This window comes from Citrus clementina, unplaced genomic scaffold (assembly GCF_000493195.1).
Source record: "Citrus clementina cultivar Clemenules unplaced genomic scaffold, Citrus_clementina_v1.0 scaffold_3, whole genome shotgun sequence".
Classification (NCBI taxonomy): Eukaryota; Viridiplantae; Streptophyta; class Magnoliopsida; order Sapindales; family Rutaceae; genus Citrus; species Citrus x clementina.
This window is the reverse complement of record NW_006262339.1, coordinates 32154127-32166111: the sequence shown is the minus strand read 5'-3', so window position 1 is coordinate 32166111 and position 11985 is coordinate 32154127. Positions and strand designations below refer to the sequence as shown.

Below are 11985 nucleotides of genomic sequence, written 5' to 3'. Positions count from 1 at the left end.
TTTTTGGCCAACAGCCAAATATTTCTCATTTGAAAATTTTTGGATGTGCTGTTTATGTCCCAGTTGCTTCCCCACAAAGAAATAAAATGGGTTTGCAACGAAGACTTGGAATTTATGTTGGTTTCTATTCTCCTTCAATAATTCGGTATCTTGAACCTTTAACTGGAGATCTTTTTACTGCACGATTTGCAGATTGCCATTTTGATGAACAAATTTTCCCATCGTTAGGGGGAGAAAAGACAAAAGTAAATGAACGACGTGAAATTACATGGCATGCATCATTATTATCTCATCTTGATTCTCATACAAATAAAAGTGAACTTAAAGTTAAAAGGATCATTCATTTGCAAAATATTGTAAATCAAATTCCTGATGCATTTACTGATTTAAGAAAAATAACAGAATCATATATTCCAGGTAAAAATGCCCTATCGCGTGTTGAGATCCCTGAAGGACAACATGACAAAACTAATGAAAGTAAAGTACGTTTGAAACATGGAAGACCAATTAGCTCAAAAGACAAAATTCCCCAGAAGAGGAAAAGACAAGAAAAGTTAGAAAATGAAATTAGCACTCCTGAAGAGTCATTGCCTGCCAATCAAATAACAGAGATTGATCAATCAAAAAGTATTCGTCCCATTGACTCAGAAGAAGATTTGCCAACAACTGAGAAAGTATCAATTTCTCCTAAAGAGAAACAAAATGATGAAATTATGATTGGTTTTGTTGGTATAGAAAAATCTTGGGATTGAAATGAAATAATTATTGATGATATTTTTTCATTTACTGTGGCTCTTAATATCATAAATGATGATGATGATCCTAACCCCAAAACTGTGGAAGAATATCGACATAGAAATGATTGGCCAAAGTGGAAAGATGTTATTCAAACAGAGTTAAATTCACTTGCGAAACGTAAAGTATTTGGACCAGTAGTCCTGACACCTGAAGATGTCAAACCTGTTATTTATAAGTGAGTATTTTTTAGAAAACAAAATTAAAAAAATGAGATTGTGAGATATAAAGCAAGGTTAGTTACACAAGGATTTTCTCTAAGGTCTCGCATTGATTATGAGGAGCCATATTCTCCTGTTATGGATGCAATTACATTTCAATTGCTAGTTAGTCTCGTAACCTCTAAAGGGCTTGATATGCATCTTATGGATGTTGTGACTGCATATTTATATGGCTCTATTGATACAAATATTTATATGAAAATCCTCGAAGGATTTAAAATGCCAGAAGTAAACAAATTAAAACCTCGTAGTTTATATTCTTTGAAACTACAACGATCCTTATATGGATTAAAACAGTCTGGGCGCACGTGGTAAAATCACTTAAGCAACTATTTATTGAAAGTAGGATATGTAAATAATCTAATTTGCCCTCGTGTTTTTATTAAAAAATCTGAAATTGGATTTGCGATAGTTGCAGTACATGTTGATTATTTAAATCTGATTGAGACTTCTGAAGAGCTTTCAAAAACAGCTTTTTATTTGAAAAATGAGTTTGAAATGAAAGAATGAAAGATCTTAGAAAAACAAAATTTTGTCTTGGCTTATGGATTAAGTATTGGCCAACTGGAATACTCTTACATCAGTCAACATATACTAAAAATGTTTTGAAGCGTTTTTATATAAATGAAGCCCATCTATTAAGCACTCCAATGGTGGTGCGATCATTTGATGTAGAAAATGATCCATTTCGTCCTAAAGAAGACGGCGAAGCAATTCTTGGTCCTAAAGTATCATATTTAAGTGCAATTGGTGCACTCATGTATCTTGCAAATTGTACATGACCTAATATTGCATTTTCAATTAATTTATTAGTAAGATATAGTTCTGCACCAACTCGTAGGCATTGGAATGGTGTAAAGCATGTATTTCGCTATCTCCGTGGAACAATTGACATGAGATTATTTTATCCAAATGGATCAAAGTCACCACTAATTGGATATGTAGATGCTGAATATCTCTCTTATCCACATAAATCCCGATCTCAAACGGGTTATTTGTTTACCTCTGGTAATAGTGTTGTATCATGGCGATCAATGAAACAAACAATGGTTGCAAAATCTTCAAATCATTCATAAATTCTTACTATTCATGAAGCAAGTCGTGAGTGCATTTGGTTAAAATCAATGATACAACATATTCGAGAAACATGTGGATTGTCATCAATTAAAAATAACCCTACAATATTATATGAGGATAATGTAACATGCATTGCCCAAATTAAAGGTGGTTATATAGAAGGTGATAAGACCAAGCATATTTCACCCAAATTCTTTTATACACATGAGCTTCAAAAGAATGGTGAAATAGATATTCAACAAATACGCTCAAGTGATAATCTTGCAGATTTATTTACAAAATCCCTACCAACGACGACATTCAAAAAGCTGGTACACATAATTGATATGCGTTACCTCAAAGATTTTTCTCCAAATCTTGAAGAATCTATGTCAAGATGCGGGGGAGTATACTTATTAGGGAAAATAATTTATTTTAGAAGAAATTTTATATGTTGTACTCTTTTTCCTCACTAGGTTTTTATCCCATAGGATTTTTCCTAGTAAGGTTTTAATGAGGCAACTTTATATCTCCAAAATTATTCAAGACATCAATAAATAATGTACTCTTTTTCCCTTACTAATTTTTTCCTAAGGGTTTTTTTTTTAGTAAAGGTTTTAATGAGGCATATTCTTTGTAATGAACATCCAAGGAGGGTGTTATGAATTTATTAAAATAAATGTGGATGTTCATAACATATATCTCTTAGTTTCCCCACTATCTCTCATTAGCAACCTTTAACTTCCCTATAACTCCCACTATCTCACAAGAAATTATGATTCATAATTTTTATATTTATTTCATGGAGTGATTATGTAACTATAAAATGAGAGCTCATCACTTTGTTTTGTACACACACTTGGAATGAATAAAATCACTCTATAATATATTTCTCTCTCTTTTTATTCTTCATCTTGTGTTGCTTCTTTATTTTCTATTGCTGGCTAATAGCTTTTCTAATAATTCATTCTCTTTTTTCATTTGTTTTTCCTCTCTCTCTTCCTTTTCCATTCTTTTCCTCTCCTATCCATTTTTTCAATCAAACATGGGATAAGAGTAAGGGGTTGTTTGATAAATGTCTGAAGTCTGAAATTTTATTAATTTTAGACATTTTGTAAAATATGCTTGTTTGTTTTTTGAAACTTATATCTGATTTTCAGATATTTACATCTGAATAGAAAAAGTAAACTTTTTTGACTTTTATCTGAATCAAAAAAGGTCTGAATAACAAGTAAATATTATATTCCAAGAATATATCTATAAAATAACTTATTTCCTAAATTATAAAATCTAATCCTCTTTTTTATTTTAATTTACCAGGACACAAATGTCAAATAACCAAATTTAAGATGTTTTTATTGTAAAAACAAATAAGATGCCACTTATATTCATATATTTAGAAAAGAAAAATAAATATATTATTTAGATTTTCGTAATCAGACTGATTCAAACTTTAGAAAAATTCAGACTCATTTAGATTTCAGACACAAAAAAAAAAGACTCTAAAACTTTAGATAAAAACAATCATAATTTATACTGATCTTTAATATAAGACATTTCATTACATATTTTTGGGTCCATTTATATTGCACGAACTAGATGTTAAATCACTGGTAAATTTTTTCATTTTTGATAATTAGTTTTAGTTATTCTTCATAAACCCTAATCCTTACTCCAATGAAATTGAAGCTCCGCACCCTTTCGGTACAATCTCCTTCACTATGACGTTATCATCTCCAAGCTGGGTCGAGCCAAGATGTTCGACGAAATGCAGCAAATTCTTCACCAACTCAAATCCCGAGGAGACAATCTTCTGCAATGTTATTAACTTTTATGGACGTGCGCCTTTACTTAAAAACGCACTCCAACTGTTTGAAGAAATGCCGAGCTTAAAGTCCAAAGGACGGTCAAATCTTTCAATGCGCTGCTGAATGTGCTATTAACGTGTGGAAATCTTGATAGAATGAAGGAATTGTTTCAAATTATGGAGAAATATGTGAGCCCAGATGCTTGTAGCATAATATATGGATGCACGGTTCTGTTGTAAGTTGGGGACTTAGAGGATGCGCGGAGATGTTTGATGAAATGCTTAAAAGAAGATTGCTGCCAACTGTTGTCACTTGTGGGATATTTTACGGTATTTTTTCGGAGTTGAGGGTAGATGAGGCGTTAAAGTTGAAGGAGGATACGATGAAAGTGTATAGTGTGAAGCCTGATGGACAAGTCTCTGCATCATTGATAAAAGGGCTTTGTGCGGTTGGTGAGTTGACTTTGGCTGGACGCGGGTGTATATATGTTGATCAGTGCGCCTCTTAAGGCAGGAAGGAAAAACGAAGTTACTGCAATTTTAAAGGAAAGGTAGGAGCATGGGTGCAAGCGAAATTCTGTGACCTTTAATGCATTGATTAGTGGGTTTCGTAAAGAGAGGATTTTGAAGCAGCATTTACAGTTTTCAAGAATTATGAGATTGGTTATACTTCGTAGGTTGTGTAAGGAGGGAAAATGCAGTGAGACAGAAGAATTGTCCGAGGATATGCCTAGACAAAGTTTGTAATGCTGATGTTGTTTCTTATAGGATATTTTTTGATGGGCTATGTGATGGGATGCAGCTGAGGAAGCTGCTTTAATTTGGATGAGATGCTTTTGAAAGGTTTTGTACCACGCTCTGCTCGTATACATTTATTTGTGGATCAGCTGTGTGAGATGGAGAATGTGGAGGTTCTTTGGACGGTTTTGAATACCCTGACGAAAGGGAATGTTATTGATTTTGATACATGGAGAACTGTGATTTCTTAGATGTGTAAGGATGACAGGTTCTCAAGGGCCTCTCAGCTTGTTGAATCCTTGATTAGGCCCTAAATTTGAGATTCTGATTACTAATATTTCAGGGTTAGAAGTGAAAGCGTATCTTCTTGTTGGCTAGATGTGTTAGCTAAAGTCTCAATTTTTCCCAAAGGCAAATATCTCTACATACAACTCTGTACTTTCACCAATCACCACGAACATGTCTGTAGTTTCTTTAGTGTGCACAGGTTTTAGCGCACCAGCCACCTTGTTCATTTTCGTTTGTGAAAGGAAGTGATAATACATTAGAGAGGTCAAGTTGTATAACTTTGGTAGCTTCAATAAGAAAGTGATTGCAGTTCTGAATGGTTTGTGAAGTAATTTTCATGGGAGATATTCATTTGGCCTGTCATGCCAGTTAGATGTTTCATATTCATCTTATGACTTGCAGGTAGGGAATTCAACTTCAGCTAACCAGTCATCTCCTAATTTGAATTTTTTGGAAAGTTGAAATCGGAACCACTATATTGATGTTCTGGAAACAAAAGGTAATAATTATTGAGTAAAGACCCCATTCATGTGTTATCTATTTAGCAAGGTTTCCCTTAAGCTCTATTATGCTCACTTACCCTATTTGGACTTAACGATTCACCATTCTACCTATTATAGATGTTGTGGATGCCTCTATACCAGCCTGTGTATTAGGCTTATTCTTGAAATACCACAGACTAAGATTGGGTAATGAATTTCAATTTGGTTAAAATTTTGTAGTGCCCATCATTACTTTTGTTGTTGGAGCCTCCAACATGAACTTAATTATTTGAGATCAACTGCTACTTGAATACTATATACAATACAACCAAAACTCAACACAATCCCACTCAATCCCACAATTTGACACTTCACCTTAGAGTTAAAAAGAGGAGGTGCTAATCAACCCAATCAGGGTTTGTTAGAATCACAGCATATGGATTTCTTACAAATTATATCTTTTTTTAATTACTGAATAATGAGTCTTAAATGTCATAATTTTAGCGAACACTTCATGAAAAAGAATGACCTGAAAAAAGTCAATAAAATATCCTGCCTACTTGATTCTTTGACTCCTGATCGGCTTATGGAAGTAAAGTCTTACACTCAAGCCACATAAATATAATGTTACCGTTAACTGAATATACTATTACCAAAGAGATCAACTGTTATTCGATAATGATACGTGAGATATATATTCAGCCCAACAAATAATAATGTATTTGCTGAAAATTTGTTCCTTTGAAAGAAGAGGAAGTTAACATGTTTTACAAAAATGAAAATTTGTATGCACAAAAAGATAATACAGAGAAAAAAAAAGTTATATTTTTCTTTTCTGAATAGTATATATATCGATATAACAATAATTTATTATATGCCAAAATCCATCATATTTAACACAAGGTACCATATCAAAGTCACCTCACACCCTGTCTTATTTCATGCACTATATATTCAAAGTGAAAAGATATATTACCAATTGAATCAATCAATATATTTTGAACTGTTGAATATGCATGCAAAATTCTAGGTGTTTGCAGGCAGCAATAGGAGAATCATGCATGCATGGATGAAACCAGTTCTTACTAGCAATATTATTGGCCGCCGGCTGCATAGTTCAAATGTACCTAACCCAAATTATATACCTTTGAAAATTTAAAAATTGCTGACTTGAGCTACTAGCTAATTAACCTTAGTTCTTTATCCTCACGCCTCTCCTTTCTCAAAGCCATATATGTGCGCACACGCACACACACGCACACATATAAATATATCCACTAATACTCAGTATCCCACGTACACATTCGTTAACTTAAACTCATCCTCAAAATTATAGTATATATCTAAGTTTGTTCCATATTAATCTACATCCATGGCTCGTTTCAACTCTATTTTTCTGATTGTCTTCGTCTTAGCTTTAGTTTTCAATTTTCCATCTTTGGAAGCTAGAAAGTTATTGAGCAAGCAGAAGACAGAGGTGCCTTGCTTGAATTTGAAGGACGGTGTGGTTCTAAGTGCCATAATCCCCAAAAGTCATTATGAAATGGCCGCTGCTGCTGATGCTGAGTGTCTCTTTGCTCTTCAAGCTAACACTAGCAAGAACGCAGATCACCGAATTTTGCACTCTGTTCCAAGTCCACGAGGAATTGGCCATTAGCACTTACTATTAATGTGTTAATTTTGCATCACTATCAAGAAGACATGTTCGATGCCACGTCAATTTAAATATATATTATGCATCCCAATTATGTTAAAAGTCCAACACCAATTTCATAATGCAATCTAATTATATTTGTCCAAGCTCAAGTTGAGGGCTCAATTCATGGAAGATTCAAGAATTATGTAGAGAAAGAGAGATATTTCTAATCTAAAAATATCTAATGAGGTTACTACAAAAACCCCTAAGCATTGTTTTATAGGCGTCAAGTGAAGAGTGAAGAATTAGAAGAGAAAAAGAAAAGTGAGCCCTGAATATTATAGTGTCTTTCTTGTAAACTATTAATAAAGTCTTTCAGTTTAGTAAAATTTTTCTATTACCTAAATAGTTTCAATTTTGAGCAGTTTAGTCCTCAATTTTTTAGAAATATGTTAGTAAAGTTGGGATACATAAGTAATTATAACCAATATGTCTTATTTTGATTTATAAAGAAAAGCCATGTTGGTGTGGTCTCTTACTAATAAAATACATGGCCTCTTGTTGGTAAAATAAACGATTGATTTAAAGTAAGAGATTAATTAATCAATGTTTAATTTCAAGGGGATACATTTATTTTGAGGGCATTTAATCTCCAAAAGGTTTATTAAAAGGACAATTAAATAACACAAAAAAATTGAAAAAAGCTTATATGATAAAATAATCACTTATGACCATTAGATAAGGCATATCAAGCAGGCACTAAGTTTTTTCATTTGATAGTAGCTTTTAAAAGAAAGGAGCGGGTTGCTTTTTTAAAGCAACTTATTAAATAAGCCACGACACATTTTTAAAGTTATTATTATAACCTTAATATTTTAACAAAAAGACAATTATGTTTTATTTTTTCATACACCCTAGTATAGTCATTTTTTTATGCCATGAAATTTCTGAGCTAGACCTTACTGTTACAATTTCTAAATCTAGAATGAAGAGAATTATTGTCGACGGTTTGAGGCTCGAGTTTAAGATTTTTATTACAGCTATCCAAGGTTAGCCAACTCAACAACCATTGAGGAATTTGAAAACTTGCTTGCTAATTAAGCAGCAATTGAAAGGCAAATGAGTGAGGCCTCAATAAAGAATGACGAGGAAGCATTCTTCACTGATAAGAAGAGACATTGTTTCAGACGACATAGTGGTAGGGAATCTAAAGGAGTTGTTGATATGTCAATAGGTCATCAATAAGAAGATAGCTCACATATAGGGGGAGCACAAAGGAATCGCGGAAATGGTGGCCAATACAAGCTAAAGAAAAAGTTCAAAAGGTATTGCTACAATTGCGGAAAGAGGGACCATATAGAGAAAGATTGTTGGTCTAAGAAAAATTTAAAGAGGGTAATGTCGCCACTTCCAATCAGAAAAAGGATAGTGACAATAGGAATGGGAAGCCGAAGCATCAATTGCCATTGAGGAAGAGGAGCTAGCCCTCACAGTCGCAAAACTTGGTCGAATTAACTACGAGCATGATTGGATTGTTGACTTAGGGTATTCAAATCACATGACTGATGATATAGAGAAGTTACAAGACATGACTAAGTACAATAGAGGTTGCCTAGTAGTAACAACAAATAATTCACGATTAACAATAGCCAATATTGGCAGTATAGTAATTACATCTCGCCATGGTCCACATAAAGTGGCATTTCAAGATGCATATTATGTCCCAAGTATGAAGAAAAATCTACATTTTGTATGACAACTAACATTATCACGCAACTATGTCTTGTTCGATCCTTAAGATCTCAAAGTGTATCAAGACCTAAAGATCTCGGGGACACCTATTATGGAAGGATGAAGGTGAGAGTCAGTCTATGTATTGTTAACAGAGTATGCGTAAGTGGAAAAGACTTGAAGGACGAGACAATAGATTTATGGCATGCTTAGTTGGGACATGTTAGTTATCACAAGTTTGAAGGTGACGATGAACAAGTCAATGCTCAGAGGTTTGCCTCAACTTAATATAAGAATAGACACAGTGTGTGCAGGGTGTCAATATGGCAAGGCTTACCACCTCTCATATGAAGAGTTAAAGTTCAGAGAAAAAAAAACCATTAGAGCTAATACACTTTAATGTGTTTAGTCATGTCAAGCAACCTTCTATTACTGGCATGTGATACGTGGTCACATTCATTGATGTCTGGGTCTTCTTTATGAAAGAAAAATTTGGTACTTTTTAAAAGTTTAAGAAATTCAGAGACATAGTCAAACAAGAAGTAGGGAAAAAAGTTTACTGCCTACAAACAGATAACGAAAGAGAGTATACATCACATGAGTTTTCCCAATATCTTCGAAATTATAAAATACGCCATCAGTTCAATTGTACCAAAATGCCATAATAGAATGGCATAGTAGAACGAAAGAGTTGACATCTAACAAAGATATGTAAGAGTATGATACATGCCAAGAATGTACTAAAGAGGTTTTAGGTTGAAGCAATGAAAACGGTGACTCATGTGATAAATAGACTTCCTCAACCAAAAATTAGATTCATATCACCTTACAAACAACTGTGGAATGTGAAGCTTACAGTCAACCACTTTTGTGTATTTGGTTGTATGTGTTATGTCTTCGTGTCAAACTACTTATTAAGCAAATTTGACAAGGCGATTTGTTCTATCTTTGTTGGGTATGACAGCTAGAGGAAATGATAGAGTTGTGATCCTACCAATGAACAGTGCTACACAATATGAAATATTGTGTTTGACAAAGCATCTTTGTGGTAGTCTTCAGAAAAAGAAGAGTTACGAGATTCAAAAGAAATTGAAGATCAAATAAAAGAATGAATTATCAAAATTCACCTCAGCCAAGAAGAATATGAAGATTTTAATGATCAAAGTGGCAATAATATTGAGCATGATGAGGCGCAAAGCACTTGAAAGACATGTGTTCACCAGAGCACTATTGAAAATGACGAAGCAAGTGAACTAGAACTAAGAACTCCTAAATGTCAACTTCAAAGATCTAAAAGAATGAGAAAGTCAAATCTCATGTACACTAATGTAGGGGTGGCAGAAGAAGAAAAAAAATAAAAGAACTTGAGACATCTAAAGAACCAGCAGAGGATTCTCCTTGGTTGAAGGCGATAAAAGAAGAAGTTGTCACACTGAAGCAAAATCAAACTTGGGATTTGGTTTCAAAACCAAAGGATGCAAAGCCAATAACATGCAAATGGGTGTACAAGATTAAAAAGTGCCCAGATGGTTCAGTTCAAAGGTACAAAGGTCAGTTGGTAACTCAAGGATTTTCACAACAATATAGGCTAGATCATGACGAAATGTTTAGCCGGTAGCAAAGGTCACAACAGTAAAAGTCCTACTTACACTCGCAACTAGTAAGGATTAGAAATTGTGGCAGATGGATGTAAAAAGTGCCTTCCTACAAGGAGAATTAGATCGAGAGATCTACATTAACTAACCGAAAGGATTTGAGAATCAAGCCCATCCAGAGTTTGTATGCAAGCTGAAAAAGACACTTTATGGCTTAAACCAAGCACTAAGGACATCGTATGATAAGATTGCTGAATTTCTAACTCAAAATGGTTATTCAGTAGCACATGCAGACTCTAACTTATTCATCAAAGCTAGTGAATAAAAGTTAGCAATTATACTGGTGTACATGGATAATTTGATTCTTATTGGTGATGATGAAGAAGAAACTTGGTGAACAAGAGACAATTTATTAATTCGCTTTTAGATGAAAGAGCTTGTTTAGCGTAAGCACTTCTGTGGTCTAGAGGTTGATGGAATAGAAAAGGAGATATTTCTTTGCCAACAAAAATATGCCAAAGACTTGCTAAAGAAGTTTGGAATGTTGGAATGCAAGCCAATCTCAATTCCAATAGAAGTCAATGCAAAATTGTGCGTACATGAATGCAGAGATTTGCAAGATGGAACAGTATATCAACAATTGGTAAGAAGTTTAATCGACCTAACATTGACTGGAACAAACATTTTATATACAGTGGGTGTAATGAGTCGGTACATGCAAAATCTAAAGAAGCCTCACTTGGAAATGGTTCGACAAATACTAAGATATATGAAAAGTACAATCAACTATAGCCTATTATACAAGAAAGGTGAAAGTTGCAAGTTAACTGGCTATTGTGGCATTGACTACGCCAGAGATCATGATACAAGAAGATCAACTACTGGGTATGTTTTTGAATTGGGTTTAGAGCAGTTTTTTGGTGTAATAAGAGACAATCAACTATATCATTATCAACCACAAAAGTATAGTATAAAGTAGCAGCAATGGCAGCTCAAGAGAGCACTTAGTTGATGCAGTTGATGATGATTTACACCAACCAGTAGATTTTGTAGTACCATTGTATTCCGATTATCAATCGGCAATCAGCTTGGTGGAAAGTCTAGTTTTCCTTGCAAGAACTAAGCATGTAGAGGTCCATTATCACTTCATCAACGGAAAGGTCGTACAAGATGAAGTTGAGATACGGTACACCAAGACAAACAATCAAGTTGTGAATTTGTTTAGAAAAAGTCTTAGTACTAGAAAATTTGAAAAGTTCAGCTAGCAGCTCAATATGGATCGAAGGATGAAAATTGGTGTTGAGGAGAGTATTAAAAAGTCCAACACTAATTTCATGATACTAACCAATTAAATTTGTCTAAGCCCAAGTTTAAAGCCCAAACCATAGAAGATTCAAGAGTTGTGTAGAGAATGAGAGATAGTTCTAATTTAGAAAATATCTAATGGAGGTAAAAATATTTAAGTCTAGATATTTCTTGAATATTTAGAAATATTTATAAAATGTGGTTGTTAAATTTTTGTAATTTAATATTTGTAGTTTTATTAGTTTTAGGATACTATAAACACCCCTAAGCTCCTTGTTGTTGCATTAATAAAGCGTGGGCCATAAGTGTTGTAGTATAAAATATTAATAAA

General features: G+C 33.7%; 1 pseudogene; it reads left to right on the top strand.

The window, feature by feature from the left end:
* Window positions 1–1666: 1666 nt before the first annotated feature.
* Window positions 1667–4931, top strand: LOC112099871 (annotated as a pseudogene).
* Window positions 4932–11985: the final 7054 nt, after the last annotated feature.